The sequence below is a fragment of the Engystomops pustulosus genome, chromosome 9 (genome assembly GCF_040894005.1).
Source record: "Engystomops pustulosus chromosome 9, aEngPut4.maternal, whole genome shotgun sequence".
Lineage (NCBI taxonomy): Eukaryota > Metazoa > Chordata > Amphibia > Anura > Leptodactylidae > Engystomops > Engystomops pustulosus.
The window spans coordinates 36,217,460-36,244,879 of NC_092419.1; the positions used below are offsets into that span (position 1 = coordinate 36,217,460).

The 27,420-nt window shown below is 41.5% G+C and overlaps 1 long non-coding RNA gene across 1 annotated transcript; it reads left to right on the plus strand.

Moving 5' to 3' along the window:
- The first annotated feature begins 7,204 nt into the window (after positions 1-7,204).
- On the plus strand, positions 7,205-24,206 carry LOC140077942 (uncharacterized). The gene is made up of 3 exons (XR_011849861.1): positions 7,205-7,281; positions 11,154-11,320; positions 23,761-24,206. It is a non-coding gene; the product is annotated as an uncharacterized lncRNA (long non-coding RNA).
- The last annotated feature ends 3,214 nt before the right edge of the window (positions 24,207-27,420 follow it).

A 27,420-nucleotide genomic window follows, 5' to 3' on the forward strand; every position in this document is an offset into this window, starting at 1 on the left:
CACAAACACTTGAGAAAGAAATTCTAGACAAAAAAAGAGGAAAATTGGAAAGAGACCGTACTGATTACACTTCATCCAATATTAAATATTGGACGAAAGAAAATAAACTTAGAAAAAATGCTTACAGATCAGGCAGGAATTCCAATCACTCTATCCCAGTCGCCCAGGATGGCCCGCCTTCACATTTCTACTCCAATAGGTCCATCCAAAACACTAAGGACAACACTAGATTCCAAGGCAATAGACCACGCCCGTGTTATCAACCTTCCTGTTCGAGTAGAACTTTCACAGCCTCGAATACATTACCATCAGCCCCCATCTTACGAGCCAAACTTAAGGGCACCACACTACCCAAAACCGTCCCGACGATGAGTACCACCGCCACCGTACCCCCAGAGACGTCCACCAACATCTCTCCCACTCATAGTCTTTCAGACCTTAACCTCCCTAGACCAAACCTACCCTCTGGCCTATTTACAGACCTTAATGACTCTTTGCTCACCACACACAGTAATTGCTCCCTGTCTAGTAGCCCTCTTGAAGAAGCCACCTTCTTCACGCCTAGAGTTACTTCACTCATCACCACTACCCAGGAGGGACCCACTCACCCTATTTCCTCATCCAATGAGTCTGATCATTCTTTTTTAGGGCTTCCTCGGGAAGTCAAAAGGACTCCCACGTTCCATTACTCACCAAACCCAGGCATAAAAGAAGTAGTTCATCTAGCACCCCCATTAGGTTTAAAAAGAAAAAGCCACGCAAGAGAGGAAGCAGAGGAGGTAAGCTCAGATCCAGACACTCCATTGGCACAAGAAGATTTAATAACAGTGATTCCCAAACTAAAAAGACAAAAATAGACCATTCTGAAGCAAAAGATCCATCTCCCCCTCCCTCCACTCTGCCCCAAAAACATTCTTCCACAGACCTAGTCAAAATCTTTAACTTATCTAACTATGTGCTAGACGAAATAGAGATCAAGACACTTGAGAAAGGACTCTCTTTCTGCCCCTCGTCCACCTCTAATGACTTCGATTTGTTCGTGGACCTCAACAAATTTATTCGGAAACTTACCCTTAAACGTCATTTCAATATGACTAAGACAAACCCTTCCACCCACTCTATCGATAACACTGAACCAGCAGTTCAAACCACTTATCCTTTTATTCATACAGACCTTAAACCTAGGTCTACCTTCTACCCCACCCATCACAAGGGGAACTATATAGATACATTCTATGCGCTAGTTTCCTCTGACTTCCGGAATATAGAAGCCCGTAACAAAAGTAAGGCAAACAAGCATAGAAAAAATAACCTCACATTTAAAGAGAGAAAAGCTCTTGAAAAACTTTCCAACAACGAAGACATCATCATCAAATCAGCAGATAAGGGTGGGGGGATTGTTGTACTTAATAGATCCGATTACATCACTGAATCCCTCCGTCTACTCTCGGACACCAATTTTTATTCTCAGTTGTCCCATAACCCAACTATGAAGTTCAAAACAGAACTGTATGCTTTACTGGACGAAGGTCATGTTTCAGGCATACTTTCTAAAAAAGAACTGCAATACCTGAAAATTGAAGAACCCTCCACCCCCATCTTTTATTATTTGCCAAAGGTGCATAAAAACACTCAAAACCCACCGGGCCGTCCCATCATCTCGGGAATCAATTCCCTTACGGCAAACTTGTCACATTATGTAGACCTCTTTCTACAAAAGTATGTACGCAACCTAAAATCTTTTACGCTAGACACCGCAGATCTGATTAAACAGATCCTCCCGGTCCCATGGGAGGACTCATATCTATTCATAACTATGGATATCTCCTCCCTTTACACGGTCATTCCACATAACCTCGGCATACACGCCATATCCCATTTTCTAGGAAGCGACTCAACCATGTCCAATACTCAGAGTAGTTTTTTACTTAGAGCTATCCTTTTCATTCTCACCCATAATTATTTTTCCTTCCTAAATAAAATCTATATACAGCAGAGGGGTACGGCTATGGGCAGCAAATTCGCCCCTAGCTATGCGAATCTCTTTGTAGGCCTATTTGAGGAGCTCAACATCTTCACCCATCCTCTATTTGAAAGATGTGTAGTATACAAACGTTATATAGACGATATTTTTATTATTTGGAGGGGCAATAAGGAAGAGGCCCTCAGTTTTATCAACAATATTAACGATAACGATTGGGGTTTAGAATTCACGTCAAGCATATCACCAAAAGAAATTGAATTTTTAGATGTTATTATCTACCATAACAACCAAAAAATCAACACTAGGACTTACTTCAAAACAGTAGACAGCAATAGTTTCTTGGACTTTTCTAGCAACCATTTTAAGAAATGGAAAACTAACATCCCATTTGGTCAATTCAAAAGAATTAGACATAACTGTACAACTGATGAGGACTACAGAATACAAAGTAATATTTTGTGTAAACGTTTTAGAGCAAAAGGCTATCCTGCTCCCCTACTCTCTTCCGCATGCTCCAAGGCAAGCACTCTTAGCCAATCAGATTGCCTCCAACCAAGGGCAAAAAATGACTCAGAAATGCAAAATGAGATCAATTTCATCACCACCTTTTCAGACAATGGTGGTGAAATTAGGAGAGCTCTCAATAAACACTGGAATCTTTTACTCCATGATCCGCACCTTAAAAATATCCTGCCTAATAACCCTAGAATCACCTTCAGGAGATCCCGGACTCTCAAAAACCTCCTTGCCCCAAGTCGCTTACGTATGCCTCAAAATAAAATCACCTCTTTTTTTCCTAAAATCGTAGGGAGTTTCAAGTGTGGCCACAACATGTGCAAATGTTGTGAAACCATTTGTCATAGAAAATCGTCCTTCACATCCAACAATTCGGGTGAATGTTTCCAGATCAGACACTTTCTCAACTGTAGTTCTAACTATGTTATTTATTTGATTGAATGTAGTTGCAGACTACAATATGTGGGACGCACTATTCAACCCCTGAGGGAACGGCTGAACAAGCACAGAAGTAATATCAACAACGCCTTTCCTTTACATAGCTTATCCAGACACGCAGCACAATTCCACAAAAGTAACTACAAAGAATTCAAAATTACCCCAATAGAACATATCCCACAGTCCACTCCACAGAGATACAGTCTTCTCATCAAGCGTGAGATGTATTGGATTTTTAAACTCCAAACTCTGACGCCAGCGGGCTTGAACGAATCACTTGAAAACATTTTCTAACTTCCCACCTTTTCCCCTCGATTATTGTTATTAATATTATCGTCTTACTCTAATCGATATATTTTTAGGCTTTGCCATTTTATAAACCATTGTGGTATTTTATCCTAACACACTGTTCCTTTGTATACTGATGTTTTTATATATATATTTTATCTTTTTTGTACATATTCTATTTACCTACCATTTAGCTATATATATTCTGTGCTTTTTTCCTTTTGTTTTCATGTGTATTTTTACATTTATTTATTTATATACCTATTTATTAACTTACCATTTAATTATTATATATTAATGTACATCCCGTGCAATACTTATGTATGCCTTTTTCCTTCTGTCTCCATGTGCATCATTACATCTATCTGTATTTATGTATATATTTATTTATGCATTGATCATATCCATTCATTGCTGTTCATCCTAATTGCACTAGTTATTTCCATTTTTCATTATATTTTCTATAATTCCATTTTTTTCTTTTTTTTTTTTTTTTTTTCTTTTTGCTGTTATAATACTCATTGATCCTTGTCTGACAGTGCATCACTTTAGTTAGGCTCACACGGCGCAGCATTCTTCACGTAAGCGCTACTCACACATTCACCTCGGTAACCATTCTCCTCTCCATTGCGCACGCGCCACCTCGCGGTGGCCGCTGAACACACAGTGCGCATGCGCACTCGTGATCCGACGTTCGCGCGCTTACCAGCGTCCGTACTGCTTATAGTCAGTCGGCGCTGCAGCGCGCTCTGCACTAACAGCTCCTGCTGGTCCCCCCGGACGCTGTATTTTGTAAGTATCATCTGCCCTTATTCTTCACCCCATATAGCCTCAGTATTCTTGTTTATGCACCTCTGCCACCTTTTCATTCCCTAGATAACTGAAAATTATAACTACAACTATAACTATTACTATATTGGCATCCATTCAAGATTTTCTAGGCACGGGCTTATCTCTTTACCACTAATGTTCATTTTCTCATAATTTTAAACTTTTTTTCCCATATATATGTTTATAAGTAGACACATCATATGTGAACCAATTTGTACTTATTTATATATTTTTATACATTTATTTGTGGTTTTGTTTGTTATCATGTCTTATAGTATTGGCCTGATGAAGGGTCCCCCCGAAACGCGTTGCCAATTTACCTATGTTTGAGACCAGTTTTTAACCATTTATTATAATAAATACCTACCTAGCCTATACACCAATTTGTGTTGTGGTAAAAACTCTCTGGGTTACAAGCGCACCCATCCGTAGCGCCAACCTTTTCCTCTACCCATACTCTTGTACTTACGGTTCCAACGGATACCGGTCTTGGAGCGTTTGGGAAGCTGCTGAGGTAACCTGAGAAGGATCCACCAACAAGGGTAACCTAGTCCCCTACACCTCTATATATGCTACTAGCCAAGTGGCTACCAGGTGAGCACCCTCTATCACTCACCTAAAAGAAACCGTTAAAAAACGTTATCACACAAGGCGCCGTCCTCTTCGGTTGTTTTCTTTGTTTTTTTCCTTCTCAATCTAACCAGCCTAACAGTATGTTTTGGAGTGTGGATGGAAACCCACGCAAACACGGAGAGAACATACAAACTCTTTGCAGATGTTGACCTGGGTTGGATTTGAACCCAGGACCCCATCGCTGCAAGGCAGAAGTGCTACCCACTCAGCCACCATGCCGCCCTACAATATACATCAATTAATAGTTCTACTCTGCTTTCTTGATATGTAAAGTAAAGCCCCTTGTTCAGAAATGTCCTTTACCTCATTAGTTGTTGTTACTGTCCATAATAACAGTGAAAGTTGACACATTGGAATAATAAATAACATCACTGAAAAATAAGTTGTTACGCAGAAAATAAGCCCTCACAGAACCCTGGACAATAAAAAATTAAAAAGTTATAGATTTTTGAAGGTAGGAAGTGAAAAATGAGTGAAGAAGGGCTGCGTCCTTAAGGGGTTAAGACTGCATTGATGAATACAAACTTAAGGGGGTTGTGCCAGACTTTTTTATACTTTTAACAATGGTGGCTGGGAGGGGGTTACTTTTAAAAATAAATATGTGAACAATGTCATCCCTGCAGTCCGTGCCCATGTAAACAAACAGCGCCACAGAAGGTTAGCTACATTCAGCTTCCAGCCAGTCAAGGTGCCCGGCCATGCCCCCCGTCCCTATTCCCAGTGTTGTATATGCAGGGCCGGTGGGTGTGGCTTGCCACTTTGGCTGGCCGGAAGCAAAATACAGAGCCACCTCCATGCTTGTTTGTTTACATGGGACAGAAGCGATAGCATCGCGGGACACCAGGAGGTCGCTCCATATTTATTTTTTTAAGAAACCAACCATTGTTTTTCAATACAGTCTCGGACAACCCCTTTAACCCATTCCAGGGTGCAGAGAGAGGGCTTGCGGGCTGAGCCCTCTCCATAGCCAGAAAGTCTTTGCTGCATATTGCCATACTGTAGTATGGCAGTATATGATAGGATCGATCAGACAACCTAGGGTTAAAGTACCCTAGGGAATCTGAAAAATAGTAAAAGTAAAAATAAAAAAAGTAAAAAAAAAATTATAAAAAAAACCCTAAAAATTCAAATCACTCCCCTTTCGCCGCATCCGAAAATGCCCGATCTTTCAAAATATAATAACAGTTTTTCCACTGCGTTTTACCCCATAATGGAAATAAGCGCTCAAAGCGCCATACTGAAAAATATAAAAAAATCTATAAAAAGTGATCTAAAGGTCGCACAGTCCAAAAAATTATAGCAATAAAAGCGTCATCAAAATTTGTAAAAAATGACATCACCCACAGTTCCGTACATGGCTCCGAAGATGGCGAAATTACTTTGTACAGGAGGTTTTAATTTCTGTAAATGTATGAAAACATTATAAAACCTATGCAAATTTGGTATCCCCATGATTGTGCCGACCCAAAGAATAAAGTACACATGTAATTTGGGGTGCACAGTGAAAGCTGTAAAATCCAAGCCCACAAGAAAACAACGCAAATGACATTGCATCACAATCGCAACGCGTGCTGCCCGGATCTCCCGGCCTGAACGCTGCAAACCGGAACTGAACTCAGCATGTCAGTTCAGTTCCGGTTTGCAGCGTATGGGTTGGGAGATGCGGGCAGCACGCGTTGCTAGTGTGATGCAGGTTCATTGCATCACACTCGCAAGTGTGGAACGGGCCTAAAACCCCAACTAATTCACCCTTCTAAGAACACACAAAACCTTGGCGACATTGGTTTGCTCTCTTGTAATATGGAGGAGAAACAAAGAGCTATTTGTTAGAAAACCGAGAAAAAGCTGCACCTGCGTCTTGATGGATCTGCTGTTCAGTTGCAAGTAGCCCACATACTGTTTAGTTTTAATATTATTCTTGATGTGTCTGTGTTCCATATATATCCTAGACATGCTATATACAGTGTTTCCACATTTGCACTTTTAAAATTAGAGATGAGTGAACAATCCAAAATTCGATTTCTAGAAGCGATTTGTCTGAATACCTCCAGGCTTCCTGGGTTGGTATACAACCCCATCTAGTCCTCTAAAAGATAGATTCTTCACATCTTGCTTCATTCATTTTTTATAAATGTGTTACTTTTCCTGAGCCCATTTGCCCTCCATAAACTCTAAGTTTATAATCTTCAATTATGTGGCTAAAAATTCCGGGAATTATACAGAATCTACAAAAAGATGCACTCATCTCTACTTGCAATGTGATACTGTAAGTACCATAGAGATCTTTTTAATCTTTTGAAACTTAATGATGGAATAAAAGTCACAAACATTGCAAGTTCTATCCGCTTGTATCTCAGCCTTTCCCTGTTCTCACCATGCTGCCTACTGCTTATGTCCACTACTTCATGTTTCTCTCTCCTTCAGTCCACCCCACTGTGCCTCTTTCTCTGACAGTCAGTCTCACTGACAGACACAGAGAGAGGGGAGGGGTAGAGTAGGATGAGTCATAATCTCCTGCTGCAGCTCCTCCTATTCATCAGTGCTTAGATCTGTTAACAAAGATCCACAGAGAGATTGCAGACAGCACTGAAGTAAGTAGCATGAATGCTGGATTACTTGATGAACATTCAGTAATTATTATGAAGGCAACAAAGGCACATGGGAAATTTATGTAAAAGAGTGTCTGAACCCTTTAAGCTTTGCAGTTGCCAAGTCAGCTAATCGCCATTTAAGGGATTAAACAGACACAATCAGTATTTTTACTTACTATGGTCAATGTGTCAGGAGCCTGGCTGTCAAAAATCACTAGGCTCTTGCTGCCAACCTGTACATCCTGGTGCCTTTATGTGACACTATTCATGTCCTATAGTACATCATCATAGTACATCACCATGATACATCATCATAGTACATCACCATAGTACATAATCATAGTACATCCTGGTGCCTTTATGTAACACTATTCATGCCCTATAGTACATCATCATAGTACATCACCATAGTGCATCATGGTGCCTTAAAAGGGGCTGCACTGGGATCTGGCATAGTTATGCCTATAGGTAAAAGGTTTATATCGATATAAAAATATAAAAATGCTTATGTTCCTGTTCATGAGGCTGTTTTCATGGTATTGTATAAGCTTAGCAGTTTTCATTAATTGCTGTAATCAAAATGAATGCAGTGGATTACTGTCTGTTTCTATCTGTGATATCTACACAGACTACATATTCTAATGCCTGTCCTGATCTCCCCTATGCCCGAGGGAAACAGTTCTTATACACCTTGATAAATTAATTATTCCTTTATTTATATAGCGCACACATATCACGCAGTGTTACACAGAGCTTGCCAAATCGGTCCATAAAGACTTATCCATGTGCAATAAACTGTATGACAAAAACTGATGATCTGAGCAAGGCCATACACCCACCTCAAAGCCACTAACTATGCTATTATTTTTTTAAAGAGCTGTAAATCAAACCCAACGTAAATTAGGGGTTTAACTTCATTATCTGTGTGTTAGAAGCTTACTAATGCCAAGACAGAGAAAAAAAGTGCTGGTCCTGAGCTTACTCATGACCTCTGTCCTGCCTACTTTCCAGGCCCTAAGCTAACCCACAGCCAACAACTGGTCGACCTTCCATCCTCTGTCTGTCTCTCTTTTGCATACTCAAACAGATAGATGGAGAAACATAAGCAAAGTCAGGACCAATACCAAGATGGGGGCAAGGTACAGAATTGTGAGGCCAAGAATAGTCAAAAAACTTAACAAGAGTCAGAATATAAAGCAAAATCGTAATAGCAGAAGTAGTACAACAAGTTTAAGGAGACCAGTATAAACAGCACCTTTGTGAAGTGAGTAGCAGGTTTATGTGGAGTTCTTGGACATCACCGCAGCCACCAATTGATTGGGCTGTCCGGCACTTAAGCCACAACCAACAAAAACAATAACATCCCCGCGAGTGGTTATGGGTGTGGTTCACAAGTTCAGAACTCTTCAGCAAGAACCCATTCATAAAGTTCTGACAATTAATTTATGCATTGAGTTCAATGTCACAGAAAACTTCTGCCCCGTTGCATTGGCTGTTTATTGTGGCCTTTCAAACTGAAAACTGGCAATGTTTTTTTTCTTCCTTTTTGTAACTCTTGCACCTTATGAAGCATTGGCGCCACAATATTAATGTTTTCTAACACTCTCGACTTATTCTATTTTTGGCAGCAAAATTTTGGCGCCCTTTTCTGTGCCCCTCTGTGACATTTTTCATATCTTGTATACCAGAAAACTGGTGTGCATTCCAAATCTGCCCAAATGAAGCCTTAGACAATCATATCTGAATTTTTCAAATTGTTAGTAATACAGTTAGAATATCTCTATATTGTATGGAAATTGTATGGAAACCCACAGAACCTGCACACGCTACAGATGGAAGCTATACAAGGGAATCATACAGTGTCTTGGTAGAGCTCTGACCTCTAGGTCACATCTGGTAAACACTTGTGATTAGTGATAAGCAGACCTGATCAGGTTCAGGCTCTCCGAACCTCGAATGAAAGTTTGGTATGTGTAGCCGAGCCTGGACAAAAGTCCAAATACCGGCTGGTAACACCTATGATCAGTGCTTGCACCGGTCTCAGGCAGTAACCCTTAAAATGCCACCCTTAAAATGCCTTAAAAAGCAGAGCACGTGCACCACCATTTTCCCAAGGATTGTTGCTCCTTGCAAAAAATGTCAGCATGTGTTGCTGGCATTCTAAGGGTTAACACCAATGAATGATTCCAGCACTCATCGCGAGCGTTACTAGTGAGAGTGAGGCCAAACACCATACCTGTACCTTGACTTCTGGGTTGGGGTCCGCTCATCCCTACTTGTGAAGCACTAGGGCATATTCACAATTTTAGTGATCTCTGAGGTCCATTCTTTTCCATCTTTATAGTTCTTTACATTGTTCTGTCCCGACTTTTGATCTGCAAAATTAACAAATGAAAAATAAATGTGTACCTCACCTTTCATAAAACGTTGCAGGAATCATTATTCCATTGTGTGCAAATGAGGACTAACACTGTTTCTGGGCATGATGTGACTTATCACCTTCATTTCCCTGCAGTTCCTGACAGTATGTTTTTATTATAGTAAAAAAGCATTGGAATATCCTAAAAACTATAGAATTGATTCCAAAAAACCCTTAGGGCTCATGCACACTAATGTGTGGCCGCCCGGCTATAGCTGTATGGGCACACGTTGGGCACGCTGGAGAGGAAGAGAAGCGTGCTCTATCTTTTTTTTTACCAGGGCATGGTACGGTGAGCACATGTTGTGCTCACTGTACTGAACCTGGGCACCAAAGACAACTATGGGAGAAGTATATGCGGACGTAAATTTGGGTCCATATATACAACCCCCATACATTAGTGTGCATAGACCCTTAGTTCATCTTCAAAAAAGCCAAAAAAGTTACTGTCCCTGTTCCAGCGCACTCGCTGTGGCTGGTGACTTTTCATATGTGAAAAGTCACCAGCTAGGGTTTTTTCTACGCCAGGCCCTGTCTGTATCGTACTGCGAAATTTCAAACAGTGTCATGCAAACAGTGAAGAAAAAATAGAAAAACAGAGGACGGTGCCGGGGGTGATATGGGGTGCTCACCTGCCGGATGTCTTGTTTCCGGCAAAATGCCCCAACATCGGGGTCCTGGAGGTAGATAGTGTTCCTCTTGTCTGAAAAAATTGCATCCCGGAATAGAAGAAAGCAGCCACTAGCCAAAATGGGTTTCCCAAAGATCCCAAAAAAAGGGAACTCGGGATCAAATGCACAGATAAGTAGAAAAAAGTAATGGCAGAAATTGTGGCGCTAGTTACCTGGGATATTTACTAACTCTCAAGTAAGAGGATGATAGTAATGATAATAATTTATTTATATGTAAGGTAAAACAAATAAATAAGTGAAAAAATAGTGAAAAAAAGTCCTTACTTAGCGACTACTATGGCTGCTACCACTGTAGTTACCTCCATGCCATGATGGTGCTATAAAAATAAAGTTAAAATAATTATTATTTACTAGAAGATGGGTACATTTTTCTGAAAAAGACTAAAAGTTGTCAGTTTTTGTCTGATTGTTTTCACTTTTAAACAAGAGGATTAAATTCTAATGCTTGCGGCATCCTAAAAACGGACAGACTGGAGCTCTTAACTGATGCATGTCTATTATCAGATGACCTACAGAAAGAAGATTAGGAAATGACTTTATTCTCTCAAGCATTATAGAAATCATCAAGTGTTGCAACAGAATCTTGGAAAAGCCGTGCGCTAAATTTTAAGTAAATTTTACAATTACAGCAAACATTGCCAAGTAAATAATCCTGTAAACTTGAAAGAATATGGTTTCTTTATGCACAAGTGTCATTTGTGTGTAAATTTGTGGAATAAGATCTGCTCACCTCCTTCTTCTTTATAACATGCAACCTACAGACAGAACACTGTTTACAAGACACTATGAACAATTTGCTCATCTCCTCCTGCTCTATAACATGCTGCACCCGGCCTGCGCGCCTCATGTCTGGCCTGGCACGATCTCTCCTACACGGTCTCCTTCCTGACCCTGCCCTCACGTCCGGACCTAGTGACATCCAGTGGGGGTGAGTATAATTGCGTATGTTGAATGTGTATGTATATAGTATATACGATATATATGTGTATATATATATATATATATATATATATATATATATGCTGTATATACTGAATGTGTATTTATGTTCAGTGGGGTAAATACCACCGTAGCAGCCGTAGCGGTTGCTATGGGGCCCATGAGGTTAAAAGGCCCAGAGACGCACAACCGCATGTGCCTAACCTGCCTACTGCCTCCGAAACAGCCTCCCATACGCCGGCCGACACTTGTGACCACCCACCCACCCCGTGCATGGCTTGCCCGAACACTGAACTTCCCTCCCGGCTGCCTGCACAAGGAACCGCCCACCGCACTGCCCACCCCCATTTGATGTGTATATACTGTATGTATGTATAAATGTAGGAATCTGTAGACACGTGTATGAGTGTAAACATGATCAGAAAATGTAATTACATCAGCGTTAGCATCCTTGTTGCCGATGTAATTGAAAGATATCATTGTCTCTTACTCTGCCTGGGCTCAGATGACAGGGTCATGCGTGAGTTCATTGGTAAGGGGCCCGCTGAGGCTCTATCCCACAGGGGCCCACTGAAACCTGGAGCCGGCCCAGCTTCTGAGCACCGGAACGCCCCCTTCAGTGCAGAAATTATGTACATGAAGAATAGTGCAGCCGTGACACAAAAGGGTTGCTTGCGCCACAAATTTGGCGCAGACATTTCTTAAATACCTGTGCGAGCAGCACAGAAAAAAAGAGCAAAGTCTGACAGAAAACTGGCGCAAGTCCCTTAGTAAATGTGCCCCAGTCAGAGTGTGTGGAGATCTAGATCCACCTACCTGCTATGAGTTTCTACTTTACCTTTGAAGAGTGAATTCACAAATTCGGAATTTTGCAAGCCGTTTATAAAGTCAAAACCGGAAAGTGAATGAAAGAGCAGCAGCAGCAGAACTGCTTTCCCATTATGATTCACACTGGGTTTTTTTTACTTTAAAAACTCCATAAAAAACCTGCACAGATAAACGTACCTTAAACCTGTAGCGTGCATGATTTCCAGCTTCCAAATAGAGAATCAATTAGAACTTGATTACATCAAATAAATGTGCCCTTCTGAAGTTCATTATTTCAATTAATTCTGTGTGTATATAATTATGCACAGATGTGTTACATTATGTGTGGAGAGATTTCAGATCTATAAATATAACACTTTATTACCCATTGTAGTTATTGCCTGGATGACAGTGATGACTGAGAACATCAAAGATGGAACGGAGGCTAAAAATATTCATGGGATGTACTTTTCACATTCATAAAAAAGGCAATTATAAGAAAATTAAAATCTGCACTTGCCCCGTATTACAAATAATGGAGAGCACATTTCTGCAGGCTCATATTTTTGACAGATTTTTGCTCATAATAAGATCTTATTGTTCTTTTAAGTATCCATCTAAAGCTTTCCGTATGTACTGTGCCTCTCTCTGCGGTTCAAGCAGTTCTTCTGGATTCTATACCAGTAATGACTTATCTTGGTGACACCCAACACATCAAAAATCAAGTTTTATACACAATGGCCTAAGACAGAGATATACAACGCCATCCATAGAGTGCAAGCTGTCTGAATCGCTCTCTTTCGTCGAGTTTCCCGAAAATTGCTGGTGTGCGCTGAATTGCCCCGGGTTTTTGGCGCACACGATCGGATTGTGGCACATCGGCGCCGGCATGCATGCAACGGAAATCAGGGGTGTGGCTGTCAGAAAACCCGACAGATTTGGAAAGCCTGCGGTATTTGAAAAAAAAAATGTGTTGCTTGATACGCGCTTACCCAGGGTAGGATGGTGAACTCCGGCGAACTCCGGCGGACTTCAGCGCAGCAGCGACACTTGGTGGACATCGGGCATACTACCTTAGTGAATCGCCGGAAGACCTGAATCCTCGATGGAGAACGCGCCGCTGGATCGTGACAGGACCTGGTAAGTAAATGAGCCCCAATATGGATGGAGCTGTCTGTCTGCTGTCTGGCCAAAGTATAGCAGTGCTGGGTGTTGCCTAACTGTATTTTGCAGTTAATACTTAAGAACACTTGACTTACAGACAACCCCTAGTTACAGACCGACCCCACTGTGACCTCTGGTGAAGCTCTCTGGAAGCTTTATTTCTTGGAAGCAGTGATCAGCTGTTAGTCTGTAATGAAGCTTTATTGATAATCCATGGTCTTATTACAGCAAAAAATTTTGAAACTCCAATTGTCACTGGGGCAAAAAAAAAAATTTGCCTGAAGCTGCAGTTATAAAATATACAGTTCTGACTTACATAGAAACCTATGGAACCTATCTTGTATTTAACCTGGGGACTGCCTGTAAATTGGCCAGTCCAAAATACAATTACCACTTTTATTAAAATTATCCGAATTTACTTGTATGCCCTTTGCTCACTAGTTATAATGCAGTAAAACCTCTCTGGTTTCTACCCTACTTAAAAAACGCCAACTATTTGCCCATTTCCTACCCCCTCCTTATGCCTTTTTCTTCTGTAGTCCCGACTTTATGTTTCCCTTTCTGCAGCCCCCACCTTATAACCCTCCGTAACATTATGCCTCCCTCCCACCACCATAAGCCTTTATTTCTCTAGGGCCCCTCATGCCTTATACTTCCTTATCTGTAGTCCCCCCATCTTACTCACTTTCTGGGGCCTCCCGCCACCACCATATGCCTTGATATCTGTAGTGCCCCTCATGCCTTATTTATCCCTTTTTGCATCTGTTCTTTAGCCCTCCCCCCTCATGCTCCCTTTTTACCCCTTTACAGTCAAAATGTAAAATAAAAATGGGTACTTTCCCTGCTCTCCTATGCACCTCCAATTTACTTTTCTGTCATTGCTATTGCTATGTACAACTCTGAAGCCAGCAGCAGGCATGGCCTCCTACTCGACCGTTACAGTCAGCTCTATCTTCATCCAATGGTTGCTGTGGCAGAGTTTCACCAGTGGTCATTGGTCAACAAAACTGCCATTTATAGCACATGAATGCCACAAAATAACATGCTGCAAAATGACATGCTTGCTCCTGACTTTGCTTTTCAATAAATACTTGCACTTCCCATGAAATAAGAATTATGAGATAGTTTCTCCTATACTATATGTTGTTCAGTTCCTTTATTATGCCTTTATTATTTCTATTCCATATTACATAAATCTGAAGCCCTTAGACAGTTAGAGGATCCGAAGACGTATACCTCCCTTGAGAATAATCCTACGGATAAATACCAAGCTCGACTATGAACCTTATTGAGGAGGAGTGAAGAGAACGGGATTCTTTCTGAGCGAACTGCCACCAAATTATTGCCGGAATGTCCAAAACACCCAGCTTGGTACTTTTTACCCAAAGTGCACAAATCGATGTCGCCCCCCCCCCCCCCACTGGCCGGCCAATTGTAGCAGGAATTGGCTCGCTAACAGAACCGTTATCCCAGTACCTTGATTGGCTTCTCCGTCCTCTGTTGACAGATATTCTTTCCTACTTAAAGGATACAAATTCCTTCCTTAAGGCCATTAGGGATATACATTCGAACAGCACTTACACACTGGCATCTATAGACGTTAAAAGTTTGTACACCCGTATTCCACAATAATTTGGAGTACAATGTATTCATGATATACCAGTTAACGCTCAAAAGAGCCCCCAATATGTCGTGTTTGTGTGTTCAGGCTTACAATTCATATTGTCCCACAATGCCTTCATGTTTGATGACAGATGGTTTGTCCAGAGAACTGGCACGGCGATGGGTACACCCGTCGCTTGCACTTTCGCCAATTTATTTTTGGCATGCCTTGAAAAATCGCAGTATCTTTTCTCTGGACAACCCCTTTGTCTCAAACATGAAAGTATTTCTACGCTTTATGGATGACATTTTTATAGTGTGGGAGGGAACCCGCACTCAATTTTTCAATTTTGTTGAGTATCTCAATACCACTAACCAGATGAACATGCGGTTCACAGCTGTATATGGAGAGAAGGAACTCGATTTTCTAGATGTCAAAGTCAGAGAGATAGGAAACGAATTATGTACGTCTGCCTTTAGAAAAGCTACAGCTACCAATTCTTTTTTGCATTTCGACAGTTTCCACCCTACTCACACCAAAACCAGCCTACCATACAGTCAATTTCTTCGCCTCAGAAGAATCAATAGTACAGATACTCAATTCTTTTGTCAGGCTGAGGACCTTACCAAACACTTGTTAGCGAGGGGATACCCTAAAAAGATACTCCAAGAGGCATACCAAAAAGTTACTGCCTTATCTCAGGAGGACCTGATGGTTGGTGGCAGGAAACGGAGAGGCCGCAGAGATGACGGCAGGACTGTTAGTGGTAATAAGAAGTTTGCCTTTTCTTTTGAGTATAGTCCGTGTGAAGCCATTATTTGTCAGGCCATCCGTAAGAACTGGGGTATCCTGAGGCAGGACCCCCAACTTCAGGACATTACGTCCATACACCCTGTAGTGGCCTTTAGACGGTGCCCCACAATAAAACAGGCACTAGTAAAGAGCAGGTTCTCTACCACATAATCTACATGGCTGGAAAAAAGCATCCCTAATGGAAATTATAGATGCGGCTCCTGTAGATTTTGTGTCTATAATAGCCAATTAAAATCGATAGAATTTGGAGGCGTGTCTTGAATGGTGAACTCTTTCATTACATGTAAATCCACGTATGTTGTATACATCGATTTTTGTCCGTGTAAAAGGTTTTATATTCGTAAGACTATACGAAGATTGTATATAAGATTTAGGGAACATTACAAGTCTATAGGTACAGGAAATGTCTGTCCCCGACTTATTGAACATGTGCGAAAATGTCATGATGGTAACCCTGAAGTTTTGAGATTTGCAGGAATCACACAGGTAAAAGTTAGGAATCGTAGTCTTTTGAGAGAGGAAAGTAGACAGATAATCGGTTTTGATGCAACAGGCATCTTGGGACTTAATGACAAAAATGATTATAGTGTATTCTTGTAATTGTCCCTTAATTGTCCCGCCTTTTCATCCTCACTCCTTTCTATACATATATAAAAGATACATACATTAGTGTTTACCATTAGAGATATGAAGGTCTTATATACTGCCGATTATAAGAGAATGTTTACTTCGTACTTTTCATCTGCTTTTTCCGCTATATATGCTTATTGTCTTATGTTGTTTTTATACATTTTGTAAGATGTTTTTAATATTCACCATGCACTTTACTTGTAGCGTTGGTGTGTGTGTACTGTCTCCGTGGCGACACTTGCCGGCGTCGACACATATATTGTGCGTGATGCGGGCGAGTGACGTCATTGGCTTGATGATCCGCCAGCAGGCACAAAACGGCCCTTCGCCAGGTCCCGCACTTCCCTGTACTATGCACCCGAAATAAAGATACTTCACAGAATTGGTGAGTGCCGCTTATCTTTCTCCTTCACTTGGAATTCCTATTACATGTTTAGGAGTTGTTAACCAAGTGGGTGTTACCAGTTGGGGGAATGTCGGTGTAGAGTCTTCTAATATTAAATACAATTGATTCATTCTGCGCCCTTTCTGTAACCAATACCTGACTATACTCCTGAAATATTCACATATTCATTTAATTTTAATGGTCCGGTGCCAAGCACATAAAGCACATTGGGGCACATTTACTTACCTGGTCCAGTCGCGATCCAGCAGCCCGTTCTCTGTCGAGGATTCAGGTCTTCCGACGATTCACTAAGGTCGTGCGCCCGATGTCCACCAGGTGTCGCTGCTGTGCTGAAGTCCGCCGGAGTTAGCTGGAGTCCACCATCCGTTGCTGGGTGCAGGTAAGCGCGTGTCAAGCCACACATTTTTTTTTAAATACCGCAGTTTTTCCGAATCCGTCAGGTTTTCCGACGGTCACGCCCCCCCACCCGGTTTCCGTCGCATGCATGCCAGTGCTGAGGCGCCACAATCCAATTGTGTGCGCCAAAAACCTAGGGCAATTCAGAGCAAATCAGAAAAATTTGGGAAACCCGACGAAAAAAAGCGATTTGGGCCCTTAGTAAATGACCCCCATTGTGCTGCTAGACAATCATGCTTAAAGAGGACCTATCACCCATATAAAAGGCACTAAGATCTGCCGCGTTGTTTAATAGAAACGCCGCACCGCGCTGGAAGCGGTCAGGCATATTCATGATGGGTTGGTCCAAGAGAGCTGCTTCTCCCCAGACCGCCCCTTCTACTCCATAGGCCGGCGGTGACTGTCAAGCTTCATGCAGCCCCTAATCCCGCCCCCTCATGAATACACCTGACTGCTTACAGCGCGGTCCGATGTTTTTATTGTACAGCGCAGAGGTTAACGCTAGCAATGTAACACTACTACATCTGTTGTGGCACTAGGAGCAGCTTACTTTAGTAAGCAGCTCCTTGTGCCTTTTATATGGATGACAAGTCCTCTTTAACCGAATAAGCTCAATGCAAACAGAAACAAATCATAACATAAATACTCATTAAAGATTATCTCCCTACAAACAAAAGTCACATTGACATCACTTCAGCCATCCAATATAAATTTGATGTAACGCCATCCAAATGAAACCCTTGTGTCACATGAAAAATGAATAGTGACTCTGCTCGAACACTGGGATCTTGCGTTGTATTCATATTTCATGATCCATTATTTCGAGAGCTGTGTTTGCATTTTATCCAGGCTGAGCACTTGTATTTCCCATAAACAGTAGAAGAAATGGAGATGAATAGATCTTTCTCCTAATCCCATGTAATAATATCATGTAAACAGGCTTCTAATGATAAGGGCACATTTTATATAAGTTATTCAATGCATGATCCCCAGAACTGGCAGGGATGCCAATTTATTGGTACTGAATGTCAGTGGATGCAGTGAATGCATGCCTGCTTAGATCAGTACGGTTGCTTAAATTTGAGATATTTCAAGTGTTCCACTTGACTGCGCTTGAATCTCTTAGGAAGAGTGACAGAGGCAGTAGACATGAGAGGTCAATTTACAGAAAGCTCGGGAAAGTTGAGTTCTGCTTGGTCAACTATCTACCGCTAGTTTAGAAGAAGATTGGCACTTAGGAGAGAAACGCTGCTCAGAGCAGCCACTGCACATGAGGAACTACAGCATATTAATAGCATAACATTCATTTAACTGCAGAAATATCTTGATTTTGTATTGAAAAAAAAAAGAATATTAAAGCACATGCACTGAAAACTCTATTCATAGGCAAAGTAATGGGAAATTTGCCAAAAATGATTACCAAGAATATTTGGATTGGCCGTTTTGTTAATTGGTGCAGAGATTCAGAGCAGGTACTCCTCTCACCCACAAACAAAAACAATTGAGTCAGTGACCATGACTAAGAACCTTATTTCTACGTTCGAAACGCGTAGGTCTCTTGGCTCAATGCCATGTGTACTGTATTTTTAATGGATTCGAAATAAAGTTCTATATTTTTAGCCGAATGGAGTGCCGGTCCTGAATCTATCTTTTTCTTGAAAAACAATTCGTATTTGTATAAATTTGTCCACCCCTAAACATACATGCTCTACCACTGTTTTACACACTTAAAGGAAACCTACCACTTGAAGTGGTAGGTGTAAGAAGGAAATACCGAGCACTCAGGGTGAGCTGGTGCTGGAGCTTATTTTTGCTGGTGTTTTAAACTTTATAGCTGAAGCTGCTTCGGCGCACCATGCGCACGACCAAGTGCGCGACTCCCCAGAGCTGGTGCTTGGTATTTCCTTCTTACACCTACCACTTCAAGTGGTAGGTTTCCTTTAAATACCACACACACACAAACACTGTGGGGCAACTCCGAGGAGTTCACAGAAAATGCAATGTCTGATGATAATGCATTGTGCCGCGATTCACTAAGATTGTGCGCCCGATATCCTGCATGTGTTGCTTCCCCGCTCAGGTCCACCGGAGTTCACCTTCTGCTTCCTGCATGTAAGTGCTTGATCTTGTGACACAATTTGAAAATTAAATCCCACGCTCAGTCCAAATCAGTCGGATGACACGCCCCCAATTTCTGTCACATGGAAGCCTGCGCAGTTGCTCCACAATCCGATCATGTGGGATACATTCCCAGCACTGACACCTGTTAAATACCTGTCAAAGCTGTGCAATCCCTGAAAATGTTGGAAAGTCTGACGAATGTGCGATCCACGAAGCTTAGTAAATAAGCCCCTGTAATTCAAGGCAACAAACACAATTTTCCCATATAATACACACAAGCATACATAGCATTGCTTAAGGAAATCGACCGTCCAAATCCGTCATGATAAACCAGGGACACTTACTCATAGATCCAGACACAATGGGGCATATTTATCATACACTGGTGGTCGTGCGCCAGCGTATGATAGCTCCGCCACTGCATGTTCGCAGCCCGATACATCGAAGCAGCGTTTATCCTACGCAGAAAAAGACGCAACCGGCAATTTTTCACATATGAAACGGCAGCAGCGAGTGCGCAGGCACGGGGACATTAACGTCCCGCGCCTGCCCACTCCCGGCTAGCCGCGCCCTCCGCTCGGCTAGCCACACCCCCCTTCCTGATAAATATGCCCCCATGACTGGGATAATTTTCTTAGATTTGTCTCAATGGCCTCCTTCCTTCTAAAATCAACTTGTCCATATTGTCCATATTATCCATAGTAAGCACAATTTGATGATATTGGAAGTTGGCTTACATTTACTTTCATTTTCTCACGCAAGTTATCTAGATTCAGCAAGATTTCACTGAATAATTGTTTTTTTGATTGTTTATTTAGCCCCCGACACTCACAGGCGACATTTCATGCCTTTACATGGTGAAGTACTGCTGACAAATATGGAGCCATATGAAGCACTGATGTCAAGCCAAGTGAGGAAGGAATCCAAAATATTTGGGGAATTATCTGTATAATTATCATTCTGAAGGCATCTTCACAATGGCTTTAAGGGAGGTATCTCCCATTGCTCAGTCCAGTACTTCTGGTCTCAGGTCATTGCATCTGACTGGAATCTTCATGGGGTTACTGCCCCTGCTTTGGCAGTGGTTTGTCTCCTTAAACCATGGTATGTCACTTCCTGTGGTCATCTTCCCTTGATCCATGAAGGCCACTCATTGCCAAAAGTGGATCCCCTGAAACACTTGATCTTCCAATAATGAATTAATCCTTTTACCCCTTAACGCTCTATAAGCGATTTGGGGCAGTCATTAAGGGTACTTTTTCTGATGCAACACTGCATCAGAAGAAGATTGCAGAATATCACATCCTGCTTGTGCTGGTACGGGCTGTGTTACAACAGCCTAGCCTCAGGACCAACATCAGGGATCTTTAAACCTCCAGTCCCAGGTGTTTAATCACTTAGACACTTAGTCAAATGAGCTGCAGCGTTCACAGGATGCCAATGGTGTCGCAACAGGGATGTTGGCATACTCTACAGAGACCAGAAACAATATTATTACATGCAAAATACCTACGTAGAAGTATGATGAACTCCAACACTCATATCATAAATGTAATTATATGTACCTACCATAAGCAAATCAGATAGCAGATCCCTTTCTATGAACGCCAAGCCATAAATATTTGTGGTTGATGTGTTGTCGTATAACAGAAGGATCAATTTCATTCTATGAAATTACACTATGCTGTGTTATATCACTCAATACATAATTACTATGAAGGAAATCAACACAAACGACTCAGAGCACAAAGACCATTCACAGCTCCAGCATAGAGTGAAACACGCAGATCGATACACTGGGAATTTCATGTTCTACGTTGCAAAAGGACCATCAACTTGCATGGGTTTTTTCTATGAATACACCTAATACATGACATTTTTGGTTCCATGTGGTTGTGTGCTTTGCATATATCTAGACAGTTTAATGCATGACTGTTGTCTTTAATGTAGATTGATTTTAGCCCGGACGACTATTATCCTTCATGCTGTTTACTCGATGCTGCTCTGGAGCAACAAATGAAGCAATTAGAACGTCGATATTCACACGTGGTACGGCTTACCAGTAAGAAACTTCCTCCCGCATTATGAGCACTTACATGGAAAGCTATAAAGTGTTTCATCCTGAAAAAGCTCTTTGTGCAGTACTTTACAAATGTGTAGTACAAGCCTTGCTGAGTGCACAATTCTGAATGAATCACTTGATACTTTCCCTGCATTCTGACCTTAATGCATTCCACAAATGGTCAAAATTACAACATTTAAGACACATCACCGAAAACTCAGCTAAGATTACACAAAACATTTGGCGTGTTAATCAGGCATCATGAGAATGGGGGTCCGTTGTAACCCATCATACCCCAGATGAAGAGAGCAGCCAGATGTGCATGCGCTAGCTTCTCCATTCATCTCTATGGCATGGACGGAGATAGCTGAGTATGGCTTTATAGTATATAATTCCATCCAGGGTCAGATTATATTGTGGGCTCCCACAACTTTGCCCTTAAAGGCCACCCCCCACCAAGTGTGAGCGATTCAGGGGGCCATGTATATATGTGTTACTGGGGAGAATGGGGACTGTATGTGTTTTATCGAATGTAGGGGCCATCTGGGGGGTTATTATGTATATGTGTGTATTAGTATTATTACTGGAGGTGGGGGCCATATATATATATGCGTGTTACTGGGGTGTTGGGACTGTGTATATACGAGTATGCTACTGAAGGTGGGGGCTGTGTATATATGTGGGTTACTGGAGGTGTGGGCCGTGTATATATGTGTTACTAGGGATGGGAACCATGTATATATGTGGGTTACTGGAGGTGTGGGCCGTGTATATATGTGTTACTGGGGGTGGGAACCATGTATTAATGTGGGTTACTGGAGGTGTAGGCCATGTATATATGTGTTACTAGGGATGGGAACCATGTATATATGTGGGTTACTGGAGGTGTGGGCCATGTATATATGTGTTACTAGGGATGGGAACCATGTATATATGTGGGTTACTGGAGGTGTGGGCCATGTATATATGTGTTACTAGGGATGGGAACCATGTATATATGTGGGTTACTGGAGGTGTGGGCCATATATATATGTGTTACTGCTGGTGGGAAGCATGTACATATGTGCGTTACTGGAGTTGGGGTTGTATGCCATCTTGTCCCAGTGATCTGTTAATTTTTGTGGTTTCAAGCAGTGATGAGTGGACCTGTTAAAGTTCGAATTTGGCCAAGTTTGTCACAGAAGGTGTGGATAAATATACGAGTATCATGGGTAGCAATCTGTGATGAAAATGTATGGAAAAGTAGATTGCTTATAAATAGAGGTGAAAGAAAGTCTTTGCAAGGTATGGGGGGGCACAAGAATCAAACTACATGTGGAAGAGGACATGTGAGTAATTTGTGTAAAAGGAGTGGCCGTAGAGAGCAGTCTATAGGAAAGATGACATGGAGAAATGTTGTCTAGCAGGGGGTATTTGAAGATCAGACAGTGTAACAGGGGTACAGTAGTTTGAAGTCCAATGTATGTTCACATAGAGGGAAGTCTGTCTAAAATGTAATATCTCAAGCTTCTTGCCTGGTTCACCAGATTATCTCACACCATATTCTAATTGATTTGATTGCCATATTCATTATTTCAGAATTTCATCCAGCAAAGACCCAACTTTAGATTTTGCTGAGGGCCACATTATGTTCGAAACCACCCCTGACATTCATAGATCAGTCAAAGAACGGAAAAACATATAAAACGCCTGCAGAGCATATTCTTCACCTTTATAGCCAATGGGCTGGATATGTAGGGATTTATCCAAACAACAGAACTGGAAGAACATTCATATTTCGAAAAAAACAAGCTCTGATCAGATAAAGTTTTCATAACGAAATCTCATTTTCAGGAGCAACGTTATAAAGCTTGGATAAAGAGAAGGCAGATAGCAGGCAATTTGCTGCAGGGTTTATGGGTAAGGTCTAGTAAGCCTTTATGCTTAATGAAGTTCTAAGCAATAACTAAGACGACAGCATTCAACGTATGGTTTACTTTATTGGTAAACCCCGCTAGTTTTTCTTTTAGGCAGCTGAACAATCCCTCTAATTAGAATTTCACATTATAGAACCAACAATTAGGCATTGTTGCTCTGGTGCTTAAGATAAGTTAAAAAACAAGATCCTGGGGACCCAGAAATCAGCAACTTCAATTTTTATGCCTGCTTCATTTAGGGAGAGTATGGATAACCATAGTGAGATATATAGTAAAACAAAATTTTAAGATGTTACAAGATGTGAGATTTGGTTAACAATTAAAATTTCTCCCAGTAGGAAGACCCACTAGGAAACATGCTCCATATTTTCCAGGTTTGTTGACAGATGTTGTAGCTGTCACTCCCAGTTGTACGTATGTATGTGTATGTTGCTTGTTTAGGATAGTCAATGCTCTTCTATGTGCTATATGTTATGTAAATCGGTTCTTTTCCGTTATTCATGTTTTTCAGATAAGAGGATGTAGCCAGTCATGTCCCACCACTTGGATTTAGTAACATGTCACTTGATGTGTGCCCATTAAATGAGAAGAAGAGAAATGTCTATTCTTGTGTGACTGTGAATGGAGCTGACAAATGTTTGGCCTTTGTTCCTCTGCTAAACCTGCCTCTACCATGCATCAATGCAGCCGACTACAACATGAGAAGAAATACATTATTCATCTAAGCGTGTTAACTTGACATGTTTTTGATTGACGCATTTAATCATGGGTTGAGATAAATTTTAACCAAATCTAAAACTCTTTCTTTTCCTCTGTAATAGAGTCCTACCTTCCACACTCATTACAGCCAACACAAAGTGATTGATACTATAGGAATTTAGCATGTAGTACACCAAATATTCCAACAGTTGTATTTTATGTAAAACACATTCCTGAAGAAGGTTTCAATGCATAATTGCTGAAATATATATACAGGTGGTCGCCTACTTAAGAACACTCGACTTACAGACGACCCCTAGTTACAAACGGACCTCTGGATGTTGGTAATTTACTGTACTTTAGCCCAAGGCTACAATAAACAGCTATAACAGTTATCAAGTGTCTGTAATTAAGCTTTATTTTTAATCCTGGTTCTCTTGACAACCCAAAAATCCAATTGTCAAAGTGACAAAAAAAATTGGTTCGGGATAAAATTATAAAATATCCAGTTCCGACTTACATACAAGAACAAACCTACAGAACCTATCCTGTACATAACCCTGGAACTGCCTGTATGTGTGTTATACTGCCCCCCGTGCTGCCTAAGAACTTTCCCCTCCACCGCTCCCCTGAAAATTTACTATAGCTATTGAGTAGGTAGGGAGAGGGCACAGTTACTAGGTCCATTGGCACAGGTTACCGCTGGCAGGATCTGAGGATGGGGCCTCTTAGTATATCTGGTGCAACATGTGCCAACAAGAGCAAGACAAACACAATGCACAAGCTCCTGATGCATGCCCACCCATAAAGTCTAGCCCCTACAAATCTGGAAAATTGACACCCCTTACAACTAGCCATGACTATGATTGGGGGTGGCCCACCTGGCCATTCATAGCCGTGACTAGTTGCAAGGGGCGTCAATTTGCCAGATTGGTTGATCGGCCGCCAATCCAGCATTATTTCATGGCTGTGTAGCCCAACCCGAACACAGAAGTGTGCACTCTAGTTTCAAACCTTACATGTTATGTATGAACTTTGGGGATTATTTACTAACACTGCAGCTGTGGAGTGGAAGGGGATGCTCAATGCACAGAACTAAGAAGCACAGCAGTGTGAGGACATGCCCGAGTTCTCGTTAAGATGCTACAGTCTTGGAATATTCATATTTTCACAGTTCTGTTGCTAATTAACAACTCACAAAGAAGATATGGTCATGTTCACAATGGCCATGACCTAAGTCTGACATGGTCCAGGATAGAGGTCATCCCTGGTCTTTGTAGTATCGGTAGAGAACCCGGCCATTCTAATTTTGTTTACTATTGTTTTTATCCTTCAGCAGTTGACGTGAACCTTTTAGAGCCCCAGACTCCTGTCATCCCCCGTTGCTCTTTATATTTCCTTTGCACCGCTTATTTACTCTTCTGTGACCCAGAATGAAGAGGTCCCTCCTATTAGAAGAACATTCCTTCATGTAATTTTTAATGTGGTGCCACTGCTGTAGGAAACTTCTGTTTGTTTGATCATATTTCGTCTGTGATTATTTTTTTTCTTTTTTTACTATTGAACTTTTTACTTCTCTTTCAGGGAAGCCGTTATATGCTCATTAACAACAAATGTGTCAGATAATTGTCTTCAAGATACATATCAAAATTGCTTTAAACAGACTAAGGGAAATCTGAAAATCTGAAGATGTGTCAAGCATGCTGATGGTGGTGTTAATGTATTCTTTTGTAGTTCTAACTTTGGGAAATGTTTAACTCACAATATTATTGTGCTTTCGGTTTACAGTGACATGATCATTACCATATATAACAGTTCCTCCAACTTTCTAAGCACATTACAATGATCTGTAGTCTGTCTAATACTTTTACCCGGGAATTACTACATATTATAAAAGGTTAAAAGGATTTCTTGGTCCTGCCATAAATGGTTCCACCTGTTTCGGGTTCCATCTCCTCGCACTAAACATCGGAGTACTGTGAGGTCTGGATCTTTGACTTCATTGATCTGATACTGAAAATGGGTCAGAACTATTAAATGGAGGACCCTCAGTAGAAACTCTTGTGCTGGTTTTGGATAAAGTGTGGGACGTTTTTGGTTGTTGTGTATTGGCATAGATAGGAGGGCTGTTAGGGAGTTAGTTGGGAGTCCACAGATAAGAATGTCGCTTTAAGTCGGAAATGATCAAGGCATGGACTAACAATTTATTAGACATTTTTATAAAAGTAGGTTTTAGAAGGAAGATCACGGTGCCTTAAACTATGCATTTGCATTACAATATAATTGTGTGTTATAATTTACCCTGTAGTCCCAGTGCAGACTCCTCAGCTCTTAGCTCCCACCTTTTTGCTCCTGTACAGTCCCTACCTCCTGCTCCTTCCAAGAGCTCACAGTCTGGTGAGCTGACATCAGTGAGAGAGGGTGTAGATGTACAGAAGCATAAAGGTGGGGGCTGAGAGCTGAACAGTCTTCAGCACAGACAGGTCACATGTTGTTTTTTGAAATGCTTCCAAACCAAAGTCCAACCCCTGGGACTTCACAGTGGGGGTCATTTACTATGGGCCCAAATCGCGTTTTTGACAACGGGTTATCCGAAAAGTTTCCGATTTGCGCCGATTTTCCCTGAATTGCCCCGGGATTTTGGCGCACGTGATTGGATTGTGGCGCAATGGCGCCGCTATGCACGCGACGGAAATCAGGGGGCATGGACGTACAAAAACCCGACAGATTCGGAAAAACCGACGCATTTTTTTAAAAAAAGGTGTCGCTTGACACACGCTTACCTGCACCCACGTTAGGACGGTGAACTCCAGTGCATTCCGATGAACATCAGCGCAGCAGCGACACCTGGTGGACGTCGAAGGAGCTACCTTAGTGAATCCTGGCCGGACCCGAATCCTCCGCAGAGAACGCGCCGCTGGATCGCGAATGGACCGGATAAGTAAATCTGCCCCATTCTGTCAGGATGCAAGGTAAGTTATAACATACAATTATATTGTAATGCAAATGCTTACAGAAAGCAGAAAGGCAGATGTGCAATGCAGCTGTAATGGACTTTTCAACTTGTTTTTAGTGAAAGTGATGTCCCTGGTGACAGGTTCCCTTTAAGTACTTATGCATCACCCTAGATGACATTGTATAAGTTTGTATAAGGTTTGAGTATAAGATATTTGGTAGATTTTCTAAGTTTTTTTTTTCTTGATATCGTTCAGTCCTTCAGTCTTATCCTCTATTATTCTTCTCCTGTTGTCTGTGATGAGCACAGCTTCATGATATATTGTAATGTCAGTGTAATGCAGCAGGGAACTCTCCGACATAACTATAAGGTTGGTTTTCACAGCAGTTTCTTAACAGCAAACACACTTTGAAGTATCATCACAACATTTCAAAGGATTTTTAAGTCTCCAGAGTTTCTCACGAATAAGCTAGCAAGAAACAATAGAAGACGTGATGTAGTAATACATGTGACCTA